General features: G+C 35.9%; 1 long non-coding RNA gene across 1 annotated transcript; it reads right to left on the bottom strand.

Moving 5' to 3' along the window:
- Positions 1-238: 238 nt before the first annotated feature.
- On the bottom strand, positions 239-22,289 carry LOC145662102 (uncharacterized). The gene is made up of 3 exons (XR_014126982.1): positions 22,194-22,289; positions 11,821-11,874; positions 239-735 (listed from the first exon to the last, which is right to left on the bottom strand). It is a non-coding gene; the product is annotated as an uncharacterized LOC145662102 (long non-coding RNA).
- Positions 22,290-23,529: the final 1,240 nt, after the last annotated feature.

Below are 23,529 nucleotides of genomic sequence, written 5' to 3'. Positions count from 1 at the left end.
ATCCGCCCCTGTTTCGATCCCATTTAAAACCAAATTAAAACCCGCAACTTGGGGGAGGAGGAGGAAGAGATATTTGAAAATCATCGAAAATAATCGATATTAGTGCTGAATCCACATTTTTGGGGTCGCTGAGATGAACGGAGACATACAAAGATGTGTATTTAAATTATTTATTTCAACCCAGCGAAGCGGGTAATATATACTAGTTATTATTAAACACTAATAGTATTGTAGAATATCAAGTATTTACTGTACGATGCTTTCATGAACAAGGAGCTTTCTTTTGCTTCTAAATGTAACAAATAATCAGGACTTTTAAGCTCCATTTTGTCATTTTCTACAAAAATACACTTGGTTCTTAGAGACTTACTTCATCATTAACTTATCTCTTGAATCAGAATCTAAAAATAAAGTCAATTTCTAGAGTAAACCACTCAGAAACTGAAATAATTGTAGAAAAATACACTGTAAAGAATCTTCTTACTTCTACTCAAAACGATAGTAAATTTTGGAGTCGGAACCAGAAAGAATGAAATCTGAGTATTCCATGCCTGCTGCGATACTAAAACTTTCCCCCTGAGATGCTAGCTCTGAGGTGGTTCTTATTGATTCTTGTTAACGGTGTTGAAAGTTTATATATTTCATCATTTATATTTAGTTTTGTTCAATTTTGTTTATGTTTTATCTTCTTTAATTGTTGTATAATAATCGCTTGCGGTATGATTTTGTTACATTCTGAAAGATAGAAAACGAAAACAGAGAAAGTTAAAAAATGTTTGTAGAAAAGACAGAAACAAAAACAATATGAGAAAACAGCAAATTGATTCTGTATAGTTAATTATTAAAGAAAAACCTGTGCTAATAATTTGCCAGGAGGTAAAGTACCTTAAAATGTAAGTCACGTTGCCTCACTGAACTGCAACGCTGGTGCGTTATATAAAATAGCAGTAGCCCAATATTGTCACCAGTAACATGTGCCAAATGTTGACCTACTTCTTTGATGATACTGAGACCTTCGAGGCTTCAAGTGCCAATCAATTCAATGGTTATGGTCACGAACATGTTTTCTATATTTTCTTCTTTTCTCTGCGGGCTGCAATAGCTCCTTCTCATGACGAAGCAAGAGTAAGGTTAGACGACGCGAAAGTGTCTGTTCAATTGTGATATTTTGCAAATAGTTCTAATAATATTTGAGTACATTGCTATTGTAGTTATGCTGTCATGTCTTGAATACGTATATACGTATATGTATACTGATACTAAACTATATACTTTTGAAATAATCAGATTGGTGGATATTACGAAATTCTAACTATCGATATTAAGAAATTCTGATTTATTCTGTAAATTTTTATCCATGATTTCTATTATAGTTTTGGGAAAGACACACGAACACTGATGCAAATCGAATTAAAATAACCTAATATTCCAAGTTATTAACTCTTTGTTTGCCAAGCATTGAGTCATTCTCCTAAAAATGTTTGGTTTGCTTTCATGATTGAAACACGTCTTCCGGATCATGATTTTGTATTTTTTTAAAAAGTATTTTTGTATTTTGGATAAACAGTACAGGATGTTTACTTCCAAGCAACATTGCCTCGCAAAATAGCTAGTCATGTGTTGCTACTGAATAACATTCCTCGTAAAATGATCAATTATGAATGTATCTCGAAATGATTAATTTGCAGAAGTTACGTTGAAATATCTTTTTATAGAACAAGAAACCACAAATAGAATGTTTTGGGGACACTCGGGAAAGATTCTGCAGTACTGTATTTGATTGGCCCCTTATTGACAAAGATTACAACTATCTAAACAAGTACCGTAAACCGGGGTAACTTCGTCAGGTTATGAGCTTATTTTTGTATGCAAACTTTGCAACACTGGATGCGCATGATTGAAATCCATGAGGTATGAACACCTAAATCGTAATGAATTCTTACCATTAATGTCATAAAGATATTCCATTCCCACAGTTGCCAAATTGATACTTTATTGACTGACGAAGTTACCCCGCCACATGGGGTAGTCTAACTTCGTCAGGTAGGTGTTTGTCAATGAATTGCGAAGTGTTCTCAGGTATGGGGTAAATTCGACATACGGTTAACAGATATGAAGGGTTTGTAAGGTTCGTAAAGTACCAATACCATACGGTACGGTATTACAAACACTTATTGAGTGTTGTCAAGTAAAAGACCACATTCCTACAGTTTTAATGTGATAAGTCACAGTACAAAGTTTTATACCGGTAATGTTGGTTATTCATAAAGCTCAGTCATCATCCTCACAAATAGCGCACATGTAGTGAACGTCTTTGGTTCTGTTATTGCTCTCGTCTTCGAATGCTCCATAACTCGCTCAACGCGCTTGGTACTCAAGAAACAATTATTATTATTATTATTATTATTATTATTATTATTATTATTATTATTATTATTATTATTATTATTATTATTATTATTATATTTTATTTTTTATTTTTTATTTTTATTTATATTTATATTTATTTATTTATTTATTTATTTTTGATCCAGGGTCGTCTGTTATGTTGGTTTCGTTAAAGTTGTACATGTTCTCCGGTGGCGTGGTACGCACCTGGGTTTCGATATTTGTGAAGAAGTTCCGTACATCGTCTGCAGACACGGCAGGTTTTGGGAAAGTTATGTTTGTCGCAAGCCGGGTGGTCAGATTGTGACTGCAAATGAAGTTATTTAGGAAATCTTCACCGGTAACGTTCTTGATTGTTTGAAGCATTGTGTTTCGAAACTTCTTGATTGTGATTCCCTTCTTATCCAAGTATGTTTTGGGGAGTAGAACAATGTCAGATCTAGGAAATGGAATGTTTCACGCTGCAAGTTCCACAGGAGTATTAACAATGTTTTTTTGTTCCAGTTCGTCCAACGTCGATGGTCGTCCCACAGTTCCACCATTACGCTCATGTTTTTTGTCCTGGACTGTCGTTCTCGACACACCTGTTACTTTTGAAGACGGATTTTCCCTGCACTATTAATTCCATGGCATCCTGCATTTTTCCTTGTAGTAGTTTTGATAGCTGCGGCCTCCCACAACTTTCTGCTACTTTCGCGACATGTTTTCAGCTCACCAGAAAGTGAAAAGACAACAACACTTTAGCTTCGCTACTGATGACGGCACAAACACCTGTAAGTGACGACATTGCAACCATGACGAAGTTACCCCGGTTTACGGTAATCCGCAAGTAGTGTATATAATTGTTGTATGAAAGCAATAATACCCATTAAACATTGACTGAAGTTACCATTTGTACGTATAACTCGATAGAAAGTGGTATCAACCGTAACCTACTGGGCCAAATAAAGGGTTAAAGTAATATGTTCATAACTGTTAATTGTATGTATGCCACTATTACAAGACACAATCTGATACCAGAATATATATATATATATATATATATATATTTAAATATACAGTACATAAATATAGTTATGAACAATGTGTTCCATAAGAACTACCAATGATCATTGCCAGTGAACGACCTACTGTTTTGCGTCATAAAAGTTTGTTTGCATAGATTTTCTCGAAAAATATATTTCAGTTTTTACAGTGAGATGCCATTTTGTCCAGCTTAATAAGTTTAATCGTCCAATATATGTCACTTTGGATATTTTCCTCTATTAAACGCTAATAATTATTATAAGCTTTATAATTATTGTAAAATTATTATAATTATTATAAAATTATAAGCTATCATAGTAAGTGATTTGATTTCCTATACAAAGTAAAAAATATTATTAGTAATAAAAAACAAAGGGATCTAAAAAATGTAAACATTAATTCTGAAAAAAAAATTGAAATTCTGACTCTCGTTATTGATTTTCTTTAATTTAATGTTGAATTGGCAGTTACAATAGAAAATATCTTGTAAAATGAAGGAATATTTTTCTTAAAATTAAAAGATATTTGTTTAAAACACGAAACTACTGCTGAACACGCACATTATGTGTTAAGTGTAGAAACATACCATTGAGTGTGGCGTAAAGTTTTACTTCCAGACTTTATAAATAATAATTTTGCAACATGAGCTCAATTTTAAACTAACTTACTCAATGGCCTATGGAACCCGGAGGTTCAATGCTGCGTTCACAAAAACTCTCTATTAACTTCTATCCTTAGCCAACAGGACCCAGTTTCTACTTTATATTCCTATTTCTGAGAGATTCATCTTACTATTTTCCTCCCATCTACGCCTAGGTCTTCCTAACGGTCATTTTCCGATTGGACTTCTAGTTAAAACTTTGAAAGCGTTCCTACTCTCTTCCATTCTGACTACGTGATCTGCCCACCTGAGCCTTCTAGATTCGATGACCCTAATAACGTTTGATAAACGGTATAAAATATGTAGTTCCTCGTTATGAAGTTTTCGCCATTCCTCCATTACCTTCCTCCTGGGTCCGAATATCTGTTTCAGGGTCTCGTTCTCAAATACTTTCAGTCTACGTTCTTCCCTCAGAGAAAGTGACTATGTTTCGCAATCATACAGGAGAATAGGCATTATTATCATTTTGTATATTTTAAACTTCAAACTCCTCGATAGAATTCGCGACGACAAGAGATTTTGAACTGAATAATAACACGAATTGACTGTTTTTAGTCGACATTTTATTTCTTCTTTAATTAAACTAAAATTAAAATTAAAAAAAAACAGTAATCGTAAATTGCTGTATTTTCATTACAATGCTTCTCACTTCTTTCACTACCGTTTGGAGAAATGATCCGATAAGGTTTCATACTAGTCTATATCCATTTATACTGCAATCGCAACTTCTTCGTAACGTTTAAACTAATAAATAAAACAAAAAGGCAGAAATTTTGTAGGATACAAGTATAGATAGGAGACATTGTTTCACATACCCGAAATACCACCAAATTAACAGTGCTGCTAAGTCAACCTAAAGTATTTTTTAAATGACACCACGTCAGATTATTATACGTATTAAACGAAAACTTACTACAAACTAAGTACGCTGCAGTATACAAATTTTGGAATCCTTTACAACAGTAATAATCCTTTACAAGTGAGACGGAAGAGGTAATGCACTTCCAAAGTAAAATGGAGTCGGATACTATGATCGTGATATTATATATTCCGAACAAAAAGAAACGTTGTTACAAGGGATTAAAAATTTCACTTTTTTCAAAAGGTTTTATTTCGAGAAAAATAATAACGCATGATGAGTTTTACCCTTTTAAAGTTTGTAATTATCTGTAACGAATAATGCAATTCTCCCTCTTCTTTCTGAGTTTGCAATCTCTCAATTGGTTTGCCCTAACTCTGTATTTTTCCTTATCCCAAGGCAAAGTTTTCATTCTCTTGTAGTCCTCTCTTCCCTATGTTTTTTTTTTTATTATTATTATTTGGTCCGTATATTTCAATCGCAGCATTCCTCCGAGGTGAGTATTTTCCCTTCCGAGACTCCCTCCTAAGTGTTCAATCATTCTATCTCTTCGAAACTGTTTATAGCATGCTCTTTTCCTTCTTTCTTACCATTTCAATAATTTGTTTTTATTTGATACTTTTATCTAATCATCTAACGTTCTGCCTTTCTTTTTTTATTATTTAGAATTCATGCCTCATATTCATATAACGCCACACTGTATGTACGATGGTAAGTCAATAATTATTGCAATTTTTTAAAATTATTATTTATTATAACATGACTACAATGTTTTTAGTCCTATCATTTTTCAATATAGTTACTCTGCTCTTCAATGCATCTGGTCCACCGTTACACAAGCTTACCGATACCCTCTGCAAAATATAGGTTTGTGGTTGCGTAGCAAGCCACAAATGCATTGCTTCCTTCATCTGTTGATCGGACCTGAATCGACGGCCTCTGAGAGCATATTTAGGTGACCAAAACATATGGTAATCCGACGGGATGAGACCGGGACTATGCTCCAACACCTCAAAACGCAGTGTTTGAAGAGTTTGAGCGGTGTGGGAGGCGGTATGTGGACACGCATTGTCATACTACAGAAGAATGCCTTTCAACAATCGACTTCTGTGTTTCTTTTACTGTTTATCACTATACTTTTTACGATATAGTAATCGACGATATCACTATACTTTTTACTGCTTATTGTTGACCCCTTTTCCAGGTAATGTTCCAGGATTGACCCTTGTGAGTTCCAAAACAATGTGAGCATCACTTTCCCTGCAAAAGGTTGACAGTTGAATTTCTTCTTGACTGGAAATTCGAGGAACTTCCATTCTATGCTCTGGCATTTGCTCTCTCGTTCAAGGTGATGAATCCACGTTTCATCTCCACTGATGATTCGCCTGAGGAACGCTTTACCTTCGTTTCCATAACTGTCCAATAGGTTCTGATAGGTTCACACATTTTCGCTTGTGCTCTTCATCGAACTTTTTCGGAACCCATCTCACACAGACTTTCTGAAAGTTAAGTCTTCTACGCATGGTGTCATATGCAAAACCATAACTAATCTGCAAATGTGTTACCATTTCATCAACAGTCACTCGTCTGTTATTCAGAATCAAGGCACAGACTCGTTCACTAATGTCATGTGCTGCTGTTGCTGAATGCCCTGCTCTTTCCTCATCCTTCACGTTTGTTCGACCATTCTTGAACTATTCAATCAATTAGTAAACACTTCACTGTGGCAACACATTGTCCTCGTATTGTGTTGAAATTCTTCTATGAATTTCCGCTCCGGGTACACCTTCAGACAGAAAAAAAATGGATGATAGAATGCTGTTCTCCTTTGGTGTAAACAGAGAATGTCGCGACCATCTTTACTTCGCAACATCGCAAAGCAGACTGATGTGATAACGTTGCAACCCACCATAGGTGACGCGGTGGCTCAGTTGTAGAGCGTTCAGCTCTGGTGTATGGGGTCCCTGGTTCGATCCCAACTCCAGGCAAGTGAACTCTCTGGTGAACAAACACCGTGTGCGGGAGTTTCCTCGAGGTTCTCCCGTTTCCTCCCACTTTATTCATTTCATTCATTTCTTATCATCACCGTCTCCTTTAGCCTAGCAGGCGTAAACGTGGGAAGTAAAACTTCAAGATTTTTTTTTCATTTTTGATTTCATTAGTTACCTACACGTAATATGTGTTCTAATAGCTTCAGTACTTTTTTTTTTAATTTGCACAGTTTCATCCCTATAAACAAGTAGGGCTAATATGAAGTATTTACTGTAAGCGTTTGACGACCCAAAAGTCCAGTTTGACTGACGTTACACATTAAATCAAATACTAAAAATTTTCCTGTAAATAAACCATTCATATGTTAATTCAGAAAAGAAAGTAAATTGTAATTAAGATATAGGGTGACATATACAGTTGTTCAAATTAAAAGAACACGTGTAAGAATAAAGTATTGTGCAAATTTGCAAGCCGTAAGAAGTAACTTCATTTTAACTTATAAAATAAAAAATATTTCTTGCTTTGGGTTATGTAAGTATTTCTTTTTACCATATAATTATTGTGCCCTCCTTTATTATAAGTTTATACATTTTTTATAAATAATAAATTTTGCAATACGAATGCGAATTCTATCTACATTCTTTACACCTTTTTTTTAATAATGAAAAACAATTCATAAAGTTGTCCGCACTACCTCATTAAAACTAGTTGAACACTTAACTGAAAGATTAAAACTGACCTACATAAGGGTTAATATCATAAACTTTTGCCTGTATGCCTACTTCTTCCAAGTTCTTCATTACATAATTGATTTAACAAATCAAGTCACAGTAAAACTAATGCAGAACTTCTTATTTTCAGTGATATAAAAATAATAACCTCAATGAGAAAGTCTTAAGCAGTATTTTTTTTTAAAAAAATTAGATAAATGCATAAAACCCATGTACATTTTTTATTATGTAATACAAAATAATGTGGAACGAATATTTGATCTTCGACATTTACTTAGAACGGGTATTTTTTTCGGAAAAATACAATGGAAAATTTTCCGAACTTCACATCATTAATTCGAAGGATTATTAAATAATGAGTTCTTGCATTAAATGTGCTAGTCAGCTTTTTCCTCACTTTTGAAAACTTTATTACAACAATGAAATAATAGCCTATACTAATATCTATGCATATTCAGCTATTAAATACTACATAAATACTACTTAGAAAACTAGTCAGTGTTTTGAAATAATCTTCGCTCTTGATTCACAGTCTAAGCTTATGACGTCCTACTTGACTTGTTTTGACAATGGGGTACTTATCTACAACAAAATGTTTTACCAGACAGTGTTTATCCAAAATTCAGCCCCGACACTTGGGGGAAGAGGGATATATATCAAAAATGACCAATATTAGCGTCGAATTCATAGTTTTCGGAGTCGCTAAGATGAATAGCGACACTTCCGATGCCGTTTAAATCCAAATTTATCCTGAAACTTGGTATGACCAATATCACTGTCGAATCCTTAGTTTTCGGAATCGTTGAGATGAACAGTGACATTTTCGATGGCGTGCCCAGCAACATGGGGAAGAGAGGGATATGTAAAATCATCGAAAATGACCGATATTAGTGCCGAATTCATAGTTTTCGGGGTCGCTGAGATAAACCCGAAATGACAGTGGTGCCGTTTAAATCCAAATTCAGCCCCGCAACTTGGAGAGGAAAAAGGAGGAGAAATATTAAAATGATCAAAAATGACGGATATCAGAAAGCGCTTTAGTAAAGTGACTGACTAACGGAACACATTGTTATTTTTTCTTAATTTAACCCAGTGAAGCGGGTAATTGATGCTAGTACATAATAAATACATAATACCTAGAAAAAACTTTAGTACTGTAATTCGCAAAATTTTGAAGATAAAGAAAAGGAGTAAATAAAAAGGTGCAGTACGACAGAAAGGCTTTTCGGATCCAGAGAGACAACCGACTCAACAAAATTGTATTTCGTTGCATTTTTCCTTATTTCTCATCTTCGCGTTTTGAACAGAGCTCGTGCCTAATAAGTAATAAGTTTTCATTCTTTTTTAAAGAGCTCCCTCGTAGCTAAGCGATTACCGAACGCACCTGTGGCGCGGGAGACCCTGATTCGATTCCCTGCGGGAGCTCGAATTCCACGTTAAATTGTGGTTCGAATTCCACGTTAAATTGTAGATCCACGTCTGATATAGCCTCGCTGCTGAAAGGCACACTAAACTAAAATCAGACCATTTTTAAAGTGATGTGCTCTAAAACAATTTGACACTGTGTCAAACTTAATTCTCTATGGCCTATGGAACCCGGAGGTTCAATGCCGCGTTCACAAAAGCTCTCCACTGACTTCTATCCTTAGCTAACTGCATCCAGTTTCTACTTTGTATTCCTATCTGTGCGATATCCATCTTAATATTGTCCTCCCATCTGCGCCTAGGTCTTCCTAATGGTCGTTTTCCGATTGGTCTTCCAGTCAAGAATTTGAAAGCGTTTCTACTTATTTCCATTCTAGCTACATGACCTGCCCATCCAAGCCTCCTAGACTTGACGACCCTAACAATGTTGGGTAAATCGTATAAATTATGTAGTTCCTCGCTATGAAGTTTCTGCCATTCCCCATTCCCGTTCATCTTGGGTCCGAATCTTCGTCCCAGGATCTTGTTCTCAAATACTTTCAGTCTATGTTCTTCCCTCAGAGTAAGCGACTATGTTTCGCAACCATACATTGTCAAACTTAACATTTTTTTTTTAATGAGAAATGTGCACTTGAGAGAAGGCAAGTAGGCCTACCTTTGTCATTTCTATAAATTTCGTAATGTATGTCTGCTTGGATTTCATTGCATTGTATTGAACGTAATTGATTTGCACTGAGAAGTTTGAGTTTAATATTTAGAATTTATTGATTGATATCTTATCATAGATTCATAAAACTACAAATGAGAAGTTTACAATCATTATAGGTGTAAGTGAAAAAGGGCCTACATAATGAAAATAGCATTTCGGTAGGAGGTAGAATGATTAGGTGTATACAGTTTTCTGATGATATAGTGCTTGTTGCGGAATCTGAAAAGAAAATCAATATGTTGGAAAACTCGAGGAAACGGTCTGTAGAATATGGGATGAAAATTAGTGTCAGAAAGACAAAAGCCATGGTGATTGGAACGAAGCGGTCGGTGTCAAATAGTAGAGCAAGTGACTAGTTTTCGATACCTGGTAGTATTATTAATAATGATATGAAGTGTGAACGTAAATTAACAGCAAGGATAGGAATGGGGAAAGAAGCCGTTAGGTGTTTTGTGGGACCTTGAATAAAGAGTTATGAAAAAGACTCATAAATTGCTACGTGTAGAGTATTGTGCTGTATGGAGTAGACGTAGACATTACACAAAAATGAAAAATGACTGGAAGCTTTCCTAATATGGGTGTGGAGAAGAATGGATCGAGCGGAAAACAAATGAGAGAGTGTTAGAAATGGTGAAGGAGGAAATAACAATTTTAGATATTATTAAGAAGAGGAAGAGAACTGGTTGGGACATTGCGGCATTGGCTAAGGAGAAATTGTATCATGAGAAACGTGCTAAAGGATATGATGGCAGGAAAGAGAGAAAAGGGGTGAAGGAGATTACAATTGATGGACGATATCAAAATAGAAAAACAGTACGTGAAGACGAAGAGGTTAGCGGAAGACTGTGGAGGATAGAAGCTTCTCAGTTGGATCAAGTGATCTTTCAACAATGGCAGAATAACTATCATAAAGATGATATTAAAAACTATTTTTAAGTACAATGGATAAAATTATTATGGACATATATTACCGACACTTGACCAAAGTTTAGATTCTCAGACATACTATAAATAAATAAAATCTTGAAACACAATCTATTTTAGCGGAATAATATGTTTAGGATGGAATTACTGTAATATTTAAACAACATAAATTTAAGCATATGAATTTAAGACCAGCAGAAATCCTGTAATTTAGTTTTATTTTAATTCAGTACATAATATGCTCTATGGAAAATAGAAGAATGACATTATGGTCGGGTGTATATTGATCAGAGGAAGGCCAACCAAGCAGAAGCAGAGAGAAGCACGAGTAGATGGAGAGAGAGAGGCCTGAGTGGATTGACTAGTATATGTCACAGTCACAAGGTTGGAAAGGCCTTTGTCTAGTGCATGCTCGAACGAATATGCGGTATGCTTTATGATAATTTAATATATAAATGTAGATTATAAGATAATATATGATATATTTACAGGGTGTTTCAAAACAACACCGACAACGTTTGGGAGTGATTCCTCACACGAAGGTAAGACAAAACGTATAGACCAACCTGGGTGCACAAATGCTTGCTTTCGTAGTTATAGGCTGCCGAAACCATGAAAAAGTTAACTTTAAAGGTTCATAGCTCCAAAACTATTGGACCTACCGTAGTCATGTCAAGACTTCACTTAGGAACTAGTATGTGCCCTACCTAAATATCAATTACCAACAATTTTATAGAGGTAGTTCGTGAGTACTTGAAATTATATGTCCGTAGCCAAGCTCCCTCTATGAAAATTGTTGCGTGAGTACCTTAGGATTCTGAAACATGGATTTTTGGATAGGGCATATATTAGTTTCTAAGTGAAGTCTTGACTCAACTCCGGTCGGTCTCATAGTTTTGGAGTTATGGACATTTAAAATTCATTTTCTCATGTTTTCGGCAGCCTATAACTCCGAAAGGAAGCATTTTTGTACCCAGGTTGGTTTATACCTTTTGTCTTATGTTGGTGTCAGGAATCACCTCCCAAACGTTGTCGGTGTTCTTTTAAAACACCCTGTATATATAGAGAGGATGATTAAAAGAGTAGGAAAGTCATGTATACTTACCATCTATGTAGTGAGATCTCCAATGGACACATCCTGGGAAATCTGTACCTAAACCTGGAAGAAAGAAGAAACGTAAACAAGTAAATAAATAAATAAAATAGTGGATTTTTGCTACTAAACAACTGAATTAAAATGGTACCTCTTCCCTCACGAAGAATCTTGTTTTCTTCTGACAGACATTTATTTCCCCACGCCATTACGCGCGATCTGTTAATGGAGGTCAAAACACCGATTAGATTCTCAATGAAAATAATAATATAGTTCAAGACAAGGGCGTCGATCCTGGGGGTCAAGGGGGCCCAGGCCTCCCCAAAGCTCATGTGGGCCCCCTATTGTATTTGTGAATATACAATATTTGGCATAATTTGAGTACAATTTGTCTTAAAATCTTACCTTCTGCATCTGAATGCCCCTCCCCCAATTTTACAGAGAAATCGGCGCCCTTGGTTCAAGAGGATTATATCATTTGTTTATTTTACGATAGTTATATATAGCCAGAAATATCTTCAAGGAATTCTCTCTCTCTCTCTCTCTCTCTCTCTCTCTGTGTGTGTGTGTGTGTGTGTACAGGAAATGGAGTAATAATTGTAACAGTAATAATTTATTACTAAAATTAAAACAAAAAAGTAATATAAACATACATCATTACATTTTGTAATGTTAACATTTTGTTATGTTTACATAGATCTTTACATTTTGTAATGCTATTATTTTATTATGTTACAAGTCAAGGAAAAAGAAAAGGAGTAATTATTTAAATTATATATGTTTTAGTTTATTACAACAAGAGCCAACGAACTTAGAAATTAACAGAAATGACACACATAAAAACTGGAATAATTACTTATTACAGCAAAAGATGTACTAGATCACGAAGAAAAAATTAGCAAGAAACGAATGGACGAACAAGGAAATTTTGAAATTAATGGAAAGAAGGAAGTTTAAGAAATCAGCAAAAATCAGGATAAGAAACAGTACAAAATAATAAGTCAAATTATTCGAAAATGCAGGCATGTCAAGGAGCAGTAAATGAAACAAAGTGTTGATTAATACATAGGAAAGCACATGAACATAATGGATGTGCCAAAGAGCAATGTACTAAATAAACTTGGAATCTTCGGTTTACTGTTTCCGAAGATAACCGAAGTTGGACTAATCAATGCGGTCAGCCTTTTTGGAATAGGCTGTATATAGGTACAAATCCACTGACTCACTGATTTATACATCAACAGGACCCAAGATCTATTAGGCGCAGAAGCTTGAAATTATGTACAAATGTTCAAATTGTCCTTTGGATCCTGGGCTTCAGATAAGATGGCATTTTTCGAAGTGCGAAACCTAAAATGGAATATCTGGTCTTCAATGCTTTTTGCCGTTCAGCAGGTCTTTGAAACTATTTGACTGAGTCTTGAAACTTTGCACAAATGTTCTCCTTGCAGTTAAAATATATATTTAAAGTAGATGGTAATGGGAATAACGTTGCTTGAATGATTTTTTCCCGTTCGTCATCCGATTTCTACCCATACTCAGGGGTAAAAGTGATGGGTAACTCGTCCCCGTTTCCCAACTCCAAAAAATATATACGGCGGCCTCCAGTTCCTAAAAATTATAATAGGCAAACATAAGCAGGAGACGGTGTAACATCATGCCTCTACTTGTCGTCCCCCTACCTTTTCAGACCCACTTTTAACCCTGCTCATACTACTTCTTGAAATCTTGGAAATCTTAAAATTTCGTATAAATGTTTTCTATGCACTCTAGGTTGTATATAATACGGGAGTTTTTGAAATGCGTCCCCTAACAGGGCTCGTATAATATTCTGTTATTCGCCAGTTTTCCGAAACTATTAAACGAATAGCCTTAACTAATCAAGAAAGTCCTATTGCTTTTCGTAGAGGTCTGTGTTCAATTGGCCCTCACACCGTGAGTTGAATGCGAATGCAGATAAGGCGAAGGTCAGTTGTTGGTGTGGGTATATTCAACATACTACCTGGTTTTGGTAGTTCAGTTACACCGTGAACTTGCGTAAAGACAGAGTGAACACCAGACTTCCATAGGGCGTCATAAAGTCATCTATGCTGTACGAGTTCAAACTGGGGTCAAACGCCACTCCAGTGGGGCGGAAGATTGCCAGGCCTTTGGTGAGAATGTCGTGACTACCTGGACAGTATAGTGGGGGTTAAACAATTTAAGGACGGTGACGAAACACTCGAAGACTTACCACGTGCTGGAAGACCACTACATGTACAAAGTGAAGATCTTCAGGCAGCAATTGAGTTGCTAAACATGTAAGGAGCTGGGACTACAATTCAATGTCAGTGGAGAAACCATTCGAGCAGCACCTCCAACAACTTGGGAAGCACTACAAGTTGAGTCGATGGGTCCCAAATGATTTGACTCCGGGCCAGAAGGCAACGCTAGCAGACACCTGTATTTCTTTGCTGCCTCGTATGAGGATGGAGCCATTTCTGGATAGGCTGTTCACATGTAATGAGAGATGGGTCCACGGCTGTCATCATTGGCTAACATCCCATGAACCTGTTTGAAAACAGCCGAAACCAGCACTGCACTAGAAGAAGGTCCTCCTGTGTGTTTGGTGGACTGCTCGCTTCAGCGTGCATCGGGAAATGCTACCAGGTGGTCAGAGCATCAATGCAATTGTGTACTGTAAGAGGTTGAGCCGTGTTCAAGAAAACTTCAAACCTCTGGAGCCAGCACTTCTGAATCGCAAAGGGGTTCTCTTGTTACAAGACAACGCCAAGTTCCACTTGGCTAGGATGACCCGGAACACCATTTTACGCCTTCGATGGGAAACACTATTACATCCGTCATATTTCTTGGACATTGCTTTCTAGAACGTTGGCAGAAGGTCGTCGATGCTGATGGGGACGATTTTCGATCTTCCAGGTACATTTTAGGTGACATATCGATGTTCGAAGACGGTGGGTGAAAAGACGACAGAACGTTCTTGGTCACCTTTATACAAATGTGACAATCTTATTTTTTATTTGTGCTTCGTAAGAGGAATAACAGTGTTTGATTTTTTTTTTTTTTTTTACTTTTGACTACATCTTGAAGATTATTAGGCGTAGAACCTTGAAAACTTGTATGAACATTCTCCTTGCATTTCACGCTATAGATAAAATGAACTTCCTGAAAGGGGATAAGGAGACTTAAAGTAAGTTTTGTCATTCACCAGGTCTCTGATAACATTAGGTGTACAACTTTGAAAGAGCATAGAGCCGATTCCCCAACGGTAGCGAAACCGTTGGTGGACGCTGGTAGTGGCATTGTAAAGGTTCTGGTCACCTTAGCACAGTGGCGATATCAGAAATCAGACCGGCGTTCCGAGACTCCAGAAATGGTGTTCCAAAGTTTTGAGACTCCGTTTGACGAACCAAATCGAAATAGCAAAGATGGTTCGGTAGTGTCGAAATGAGTGAGTGAACACTCAGCTACGCAGCACTTACTAAATAGGTTATCAATTCCAAAATATTGCTTGTGCTCCTTATCAGCTTTGTTACTTTGTAACATGTGCAAACACCCGACCACTAAAAAGTCTAATGACTATTTTAGCATAAATGGACTTCGATTTTCTTTGCTCTGCTCCTTGCAGTAGCATCAAAAGACACTTATTTGGATTTGCGACGAGATACTTAACTATGACGAGTGATTATAAAGACAAACCAATTATTGGCCTAGATCGAGGACCTAAAAAAAATCGAACTAATCAAGGTGGATAAACATCATATCCATATAGTGGTTACGTGTACGATTTCGGATTTTGATATCGTGGCATAAAAATTGAAGTGCAGTTATAGTGTGGCTACAGCATCTCGCAGTCCTTGCACCACTGTTAAAATTACACCAATGCTCGACCACTTTATCAGTTGCTGTTAGACTGATATTCGAATGGAACACTAGAGTAAACCTTTCATGGTTTGTTTTGGCCACAGTGTCGCTATTACAGGGTGCCCTCCACCAGGATGGCGTTGGCTTGATCGATTTCGATGCAATGGTGAAGTAACTGATGTTCACCTGGCCCGTGTACCTTTCCAGATCATGAAGGCATCGTTGTCCTTATCGTCATCGTCATCATTGGTGCAGCCCCGATAGTCCAGGTTTTGAGTATGGTTCTGTAGGAAAGTTTGAGTATGGAGAATGTTTCTTCAGAAATCGTTAGTAGGTGTCTTTCTAATTATTTTTTACTTGGGTGGACATCCGAAATCTGGTACGTTTTCCAGATATGACGTCATCAAACATGGCGGCTGCTTAATCACAAAAATGTTCATATCTGGGTTATATTGGACTGATTAACATGTAATTTTGTTCTTTTCTTTCAGGATTGCTTACCAGGGGTCCTAGTATGTATCATTTTACTAAGATGAACATCTGATATTTCTCTGGGATGACATTATCCAAGATGGTGGCTGCTTAATCACAAAAATGTACATATGTCGACTAATATTGGATTGATTAACACATAGTTTCGTTCTTTCTCGAGATTTGCTTAGCAGAGGCCCTAGTAAGTATTTTTTTCTTACTAAAGTGAACATCCAACACATTTCTCTGGAATGACGTCATCCAAGATGGCATCTGCTCAATTACAAATATATTGTTTTACTGAAATTAACACAGAATTTCGTTATAATTTTTCATTCCTGTTAAACAAATGTTCTTGTAACTAGTTTCAATTTAGATGGTCATCCGACAAATTCTCCACATGTAACATCATCCAAGATGGCGTGACATCATCCAAGGTGGCGGCTATTCACTCAGAAATCTTCATATCGCTGGTAATATTGGACTATTCAACATGAAATTTTATTCCTATGTTGCAATTACTGTTGGCGAAGCGAATACGGTATCTCTAAAGTAGCAATTCACTTTAATTCTAATATAGTTTCAGATGACCTAAATATACATTATTTGAATAGTATTTGTAATATATTAAGCCACTTCTTAAAATTGCGTTTGATATTTTACCACACTTAAAGTACATTAATATTCAACACAGACATTCACAACAATGCATATATCCGTGCCTCTTATTAATATCGAGAACTAAAAATCCAACTAATTTTCTAATCCAGTAAATTATGTGCTCTATCTAGTAAATTATCTTTACAAAATAACTAATTAGTAAGATGATAAATTTATTAACAGTTGCGTTCATTCTAATTTTATAAACATTATTAACAACATAATATCAATAGCCTTCCATAAAAAACAATTTGTTTACAATATAAGGTGCATCAAAAATTTTAAATTATACTATATGAAAAACGAAATGTAATATACTACAACGAATATCACCACCAGCTTTTTAAAGATTTTATCTTAAGGGTATTCACTACAGCGAAATTAAACTACCGCTAATTTTAGAGTTTTTCTGTGATATCTTCCAAACAAATAAAAATATTCGAAAAGCAGAAACGTAGTGAACTAGATAATACGATTTTGCATGTGATGCCGTTATCACAACTCACCTATCTGCTTTCGACTTGCAACTGTAGATAGATTTAGCAATTTTTGCGGGTTCTGTAAATAGCGGTATACCAAAAACAGATAGGTGAATTATGGTAAAGGTATCACATGCAAAATCATATTGTCTAGTTCATTACGTTTCTGCTTTTCGAATATTTTTATTTGTTTGGAAGATATCACAGAAAAACTCTAAAATTAGCGGTAGTTTAATTTCGCTGTAGTGAAAGCCCTTAAAAGGATTTTTACAAATTGAATGCGACTCCTTTACACTCGCAAAAATGAACAAAATGTTATCTTATTTTTTATAAATGCATGAGGATTTTGTACATGTCAAACAAGTATATGCCGCAATAAACTCATTTGGTTACTACTGAATTAAAGTTTATTTTTGCCATCAAACAATCTTCTGCCACTTCAAAACCAAAATGGCAGGGGTCTAAGTGAACAATCATGTCATCAATACAGTGCCGTTAAAGGTATGTTTAAAAGTAAAATCTTAAGAAGTGTCCCTTAATACTTCTGCTTGTACGTGTCAAGCCGTCAATGTCTAATTTTTTCCATGATGATACTGACAAACCCTGAAATTTTGACCCTGTCATGGATTTCCAGTTCATGATCAATAGCAAGATAAGGCACTTAAGCAAATGTCCCAGATTTTAATAGTTGTGCAAAACATACTTGAGCATCTGACCCGATCCCAATATTAAAAGGAGGATGAAAGAGGAAAAAATAAATTAAAATTTTAATAAAATAAAGCGTAAATTTGAAGATTTAGTTACATCCTATTATATCGCATATGAAAAAAAATATAATATGATGGTTAAACAAGTCTCTTCTCGTTGTTTCAGGTAATATTTTATATTGCGCGTCCATAATGCACCCTTTTGGTGTCCATGCACGTTACGGCTTTATTTACAAGTAGCACTTGAGAAGTGTAACACTCCGATTCTGATAAAATTTGGCAGGTAGATACTACACATAAAATAATCGAATACCTGTTTTTTTTTTTTTTTTTTTTTGCGGAAAAACAGTTTTAGGGGGCAAAAGCCCACACCCAAAATTTTGAAAGTTGCTCCCGAAAGGCAAGAACAAGTGAACCGAAGTAAATTAAATTGTGCACAGATATTGCAGACGTAAAATGAGGGAAAACGGGTGTCGTATTTTCTGAAAAGAAAAAACGGTTGGATGGGGCACGGACCCCTTCAAACCTTTGATCACGAAATATCAAAAGTGCTAGTAACAGTGTCAAATGTGTGCAAAGGTCATGAAGAATTGCAACGAAACTTTGTGTATGGACAATACGGAAAAAAAATAAATGAATACGGGTTTTTATTTTCTTCGGAAAAACGGTTTTAGGGGGCCAAAGCACTCGCCCAAAATTTTGAAATTAAACTGGAAAATAGGAAACTGCTCCTCCAGTGTTTGTATTTCCTAGACTTCGTTATAAGGATATCTTTTCCAGTGAGTCACCAGAAGGATCTCTTGGTCTAGCATCGAAATCAGGATGGACGACTGGTGAACGTTTTATGCAAGTGCTACAACACATTAAAAAACACTTTTCGTCTTCGGTCGTACCAATCTGCCCCTACATGGGGAAGATTGGTAGAGATTGCAGATCTTTCGTAAAATGTAATTTACTCCAGGTTGGACATTAGAAGAGTCAATATTGTACACTGTAAATGTAGCTAAAGAATCACAGTTTCAATAGGAAAAAAAGCGTGTTGCACAAGCTGACGACATGTTCTAAAACCTCGGTTAAGTAAAAATTGTACCAATGTCCCTCTCTCTCCCCTATATAAAATATCTCATATAAGAAAGCAGTTTGGCCAATTATCAACACTGGGAAAAGACTGTAAGATTGATTTTGGAAAATTAAAGTTTAAGTAATGATTTCCACAAAACACAGAAAATCTTCTGATTTCAGGTGTAAGAAAGAGATTCTACATCATCTTTGACAAAACAGGCGCCTTTAAGCATATAAGGCCTTATGCAGAGTCGTTTTGATGTACGATTAGCGTCATACTAAAGGCCTGACTACTGCAGGAATTATATGATAGTCGAATTCTTTAGTGTGCCACTAATGACGCGTCAGAACGACTCTGCATAACGCCAATACTGTATATTTCAAGATGGCGGAAATTGACTGAAAAATTGCTTAACAATGTCTATGGCTTTGAGTGATTTCGCTATTTCCGGATACGAGAAAGTCTTTTGATTCGATCTTGATGAAGTGAGAAGTTATTTAGGAGCAATTTAGAACCGCTTGTAAACCATAATTTCAGCGAAATCAAACTTAGATTGACAAGTATGTCAAACCAGAAAAAAATGTATACCCTGTATAGCTTTCAGATATTTTCAATATTCTTTATTATACAAAGAATCGGCATTCTATTAGTTACATTGTAAAAGTGAAAGTGACAGAGAACGAAAATAAAGCGCTAAATTCTTTCAGGCATTAACTATATAAAACAAATAAAGAATAAGAAACGTGTTATGAAAGTAAGATTCAGTACTAACAAACATGACCTTGAACTAGAAGAAGGAAGCCTGCCAGGCAGAATAAAAAGAACACGATGCTTGAATGTGTGCATGTGACTGATAGGATGACTCAAAACGATTTTCATTCTTAATATACCGCAATCAAACAGTAAAACTTTACGTAATTACGTACTAAAATCGCAGGAGTTAGGATTTAGATTTCTGGGCTTTCGGCATGTATGGCCATTTAGCCTGTCACGTATGAGGGTTGACGTCCCTCGGCGAGCACATTATCCGGGTAAAGGGAAGGAAGAAAGGATTAAGGAAGGAAGGAAGCGATCTGGGACCTGTAAGTTAGGTACCATCTCGAAATTTGTCTGGTGTGAATGAGGAAAATCCAGGCAAACATTCAGGATGGCTGCTCTGAAAAAGCTATTTACACTTTTTCGCCCGAGTGCCCACACCCATACTAAAATTGTATCATCCTTTATTTCAATGCTCATTCCGCTGTTCCAGTGTCCTTAACAGACATGCAATTTGACAACTTTAATTCCTTGGGGGAAAGAGGGAGAAAACAGAGGAGCAGATAAATTTTGAAGTGGCAGCTATTTTTTTTTTTTTTTTTTTTAAATATATCGAAAAGGATAGTTTTATGTTACTTAACCTACATTACATTACAAAATATCTCAGAAGGAGGCCAGGGGGCAGGTGTACCCACCGGAGGCGGCCGGTTGCCACCTCTCTTGCGTCGTTACTGTTGGGTGCAATGCAACTCTGTGAACAAGACCGTACATAGGGGATGATCAGGGGGGAAAACTGAGCCTCCTGCAACCACCATAATTCCCTGGAACTTTCAGTTGTTAGTTGGTATGTTATGTATGGTAATGTAAGGTGCCCTTAAGTTCGCCGTCCTTCCCCAACAATTACGATGGTCACTCTATGTTAATATACTGGCTACGGACACACTGACAACTACTACTCGATTATATTTTATTATATTGTGTATAATTCGGATCTAGTAATTCTGATAAAAACAGTCCCTTGAAAATCACTTTTCGTTAGGAAACAAGCAAAATTGCGTTGCTACTGAGCCGCAGTTCTAAACTTGTTCTGGGGTCTGATAAAGGAGCTCAAGTAGTCGTGAATGGAGCTGGAATACGTTTCTTAGGAGATTTTACTGTTCTTTACAACCCACAATTTTTGTACTTTAAATATTTTCTATTATTATTATTATTATTATTATTATTATTATTATTATTATTATTATTATTATTATTATTATTATTATTATTACTCTAGTTCTACTGAGTTAGGGAAAGATTCTCATGTATATACCATAGTTAGGGAAAGATTCTCATGTATATCATTACCCGTTTGTACTCGTATACTACGACATTATATAGTAGGGTCATTTAGGGACATTTCGACACGTTAAGCAACAAGTCGAAAGTTACGATAATTTTATTCTGCAAAAGCGATAATATTTGACAATAATCCTTGCCCTCACTATAAAACACAAAATCTTGCCCGTCAATTCAGTTCTTGTAAATGCAAGAACACATAAACGGAATGGTGCGAATCAATGGATTTTGGAAGACTTGCGGGAGAACTCGGCACTAACTATAGGAGATGTCGACACTACAGTATATAAACAATGAAATCCTTCACATCTTTGAAAACAGTGTCCTTTGCAACAAACATAATACGCAATGAAATACTAGATGTAAGGTTTCTACTATCTACATATGACTTATTAGCAAACTTTGCTGCTATTCATTACAATTAAGTTGGAATATAATAATACTAAAACAGTATAAGCTCGTTAATAACAAAGTTTGTTTTCAACCGGTTTTGCAACATATTGTATTTCAATATTTCAGTACGCATAATAATCAAGAATCGAAAATAACAATTTAACACAATTATTTTCGGAATCCATATATATGAAGAATCTAACAGACTGATTTCTTCCAACTGAAACTAACTTTCTCATAGTCTTCTTTCACAACATTTTGCCAGGGTTCCTACGAACAAAGTTGCCGTAAGAGAAGTTGAAATTGTCTTTCAAACTGCGAAAGAAAGATACATTAAGGATTGAAAATTTTGAGTGTTGTGTAATGGGAGCATTAGAGGCTTTCTTTAATATATCAGCATCTTTGACACATGTACTGCGCTAATCTAAAACCAAAGATACTTTACCGTTAGAATTATACCTGACTAATTGATCCAGAAACTGAGAAAGCGTGTTTATGTAACCTAAATCTATGATGTATACACTAAGATGAACCAGACGGTAGTCCTTTTGTCTGAAGACTTTCCTTAGAACAAAGGAACTACATGTTAGTACGATATATGCACTGGTTCTTTTATCGTAATCTAAATTTGAGTCACATTAAAATAATACATACTTCATTCGACCGCTTTTACTTTTCTTTATTTTTATCTATCTTGTTATTTAGTCGTCCCTGACGAAACTACCTTTTTGTTTATTTATTTGTATCATATATAGTTACCTGGTTGTTCTGCCAACCACGTATTGACAATCTCATTATTTTTTGACATCTGAATATCTTTCTGTATATTTGACAATTATATATTTTTAACTAACTTCTTCTTCGAAATAACCTGGGTTAGTACATATAAAGAAATACTCATTGCCCCAAAAATATAAGTATATACAACGTACCGTTGTAATGTCAAAATCTCTCTACAATCACTATCTACCCAGGCCCGTATCCACAGGGGGGGCAAGAGGGGGCCGGACCCCCTAAATTTTTCTTGCCCCCCCTAAAATTTTCATGGGAGGCTTGCAAAAAACTCGATTAATTCTATGTGTAAACACTAAGAATAAAATGCAATATAAAAGAGATTATTCCAAGAATTTTTCCATTTTAACTATTTGATGAACACTTCCAAACATAGGGGCCGCGGTGGCTCAGTGGTAGAGCGTTCACCTCTGGTGCTAGAGGTCTTGGGTTCAAACCCTGCTCCCGCCAAGTGAACTTTGTGGTGGACAAACACCGTGGGTTTTCTCGGGGTTCTCCCGTTTCCTCCCACTTTCTTCATTCCACCATTTCCTTCATTTCTCATTATCACCGTCTCCTTTAGCCTAACCGGCATAACCGTGGGACGTAAAACTTAAAATTTCATTTCATTTTCACTTCTAAACATATTTTAAAGGAGTTAAAGTAAAGTTTATCAGTCTTCTCGAATCTCGATATGAAATGACACAATACATATTGAAGCAAGTTTTTACGAAAAGAAGGAATATGTTCATAACGCCACAATTGTAATAGCGATCTGGAAGGTAGGAGACGAAGTGTGAAGTGCTTGCTCCAAGCCAAATCATAAAAACAGGAGCAGGAACAAAGAGTTTATCTTTTGTCGATTGCAGTAACGGCGGTAGGTTATTGTTATTCTATTGTGTAGTTGTAGTACATACATGCATTGCAAAATCCTCGTCAACAGCAAACCTTAGATTAACTGTGGAACAATTAGTTTGAATTGAATTAAGAGCTCCGAGTTCCGTTAAAGGCGATTGATTCTAGTAGAGTCCAAATTATTGTGGTGTGATATGTAAAACAAGAACTGTGGTGAAACATTCACCGAAAAAGTAATGGTTGCAAAGACTTTCATATGTTTGTTCTCGTAAAAGAATAAAGTTAAGCTAAATTAACTTAATTAGATGAGTAACTGAGCAAGTGAACATATTTAACGTTTAAGAGGCCTCATCACTGCGAAATT

Source organism: Thermobia domestica, chromosome 10 (assembly GCF_964235325.1).
Source record: "Thermobia domestica chromosome 10, izTheDome1.hap1.1, whole genome shotgun sequence".
Lineage (NCBI taxonomy): Eukaryota > Metazoa > Arthropoda > Insecta > Zygentoma > Lepismatidae > Thermobia > Thermobia domestica.
This window is presented reverse-complemented; position numbering and strand designations above follow the sequence as displayed.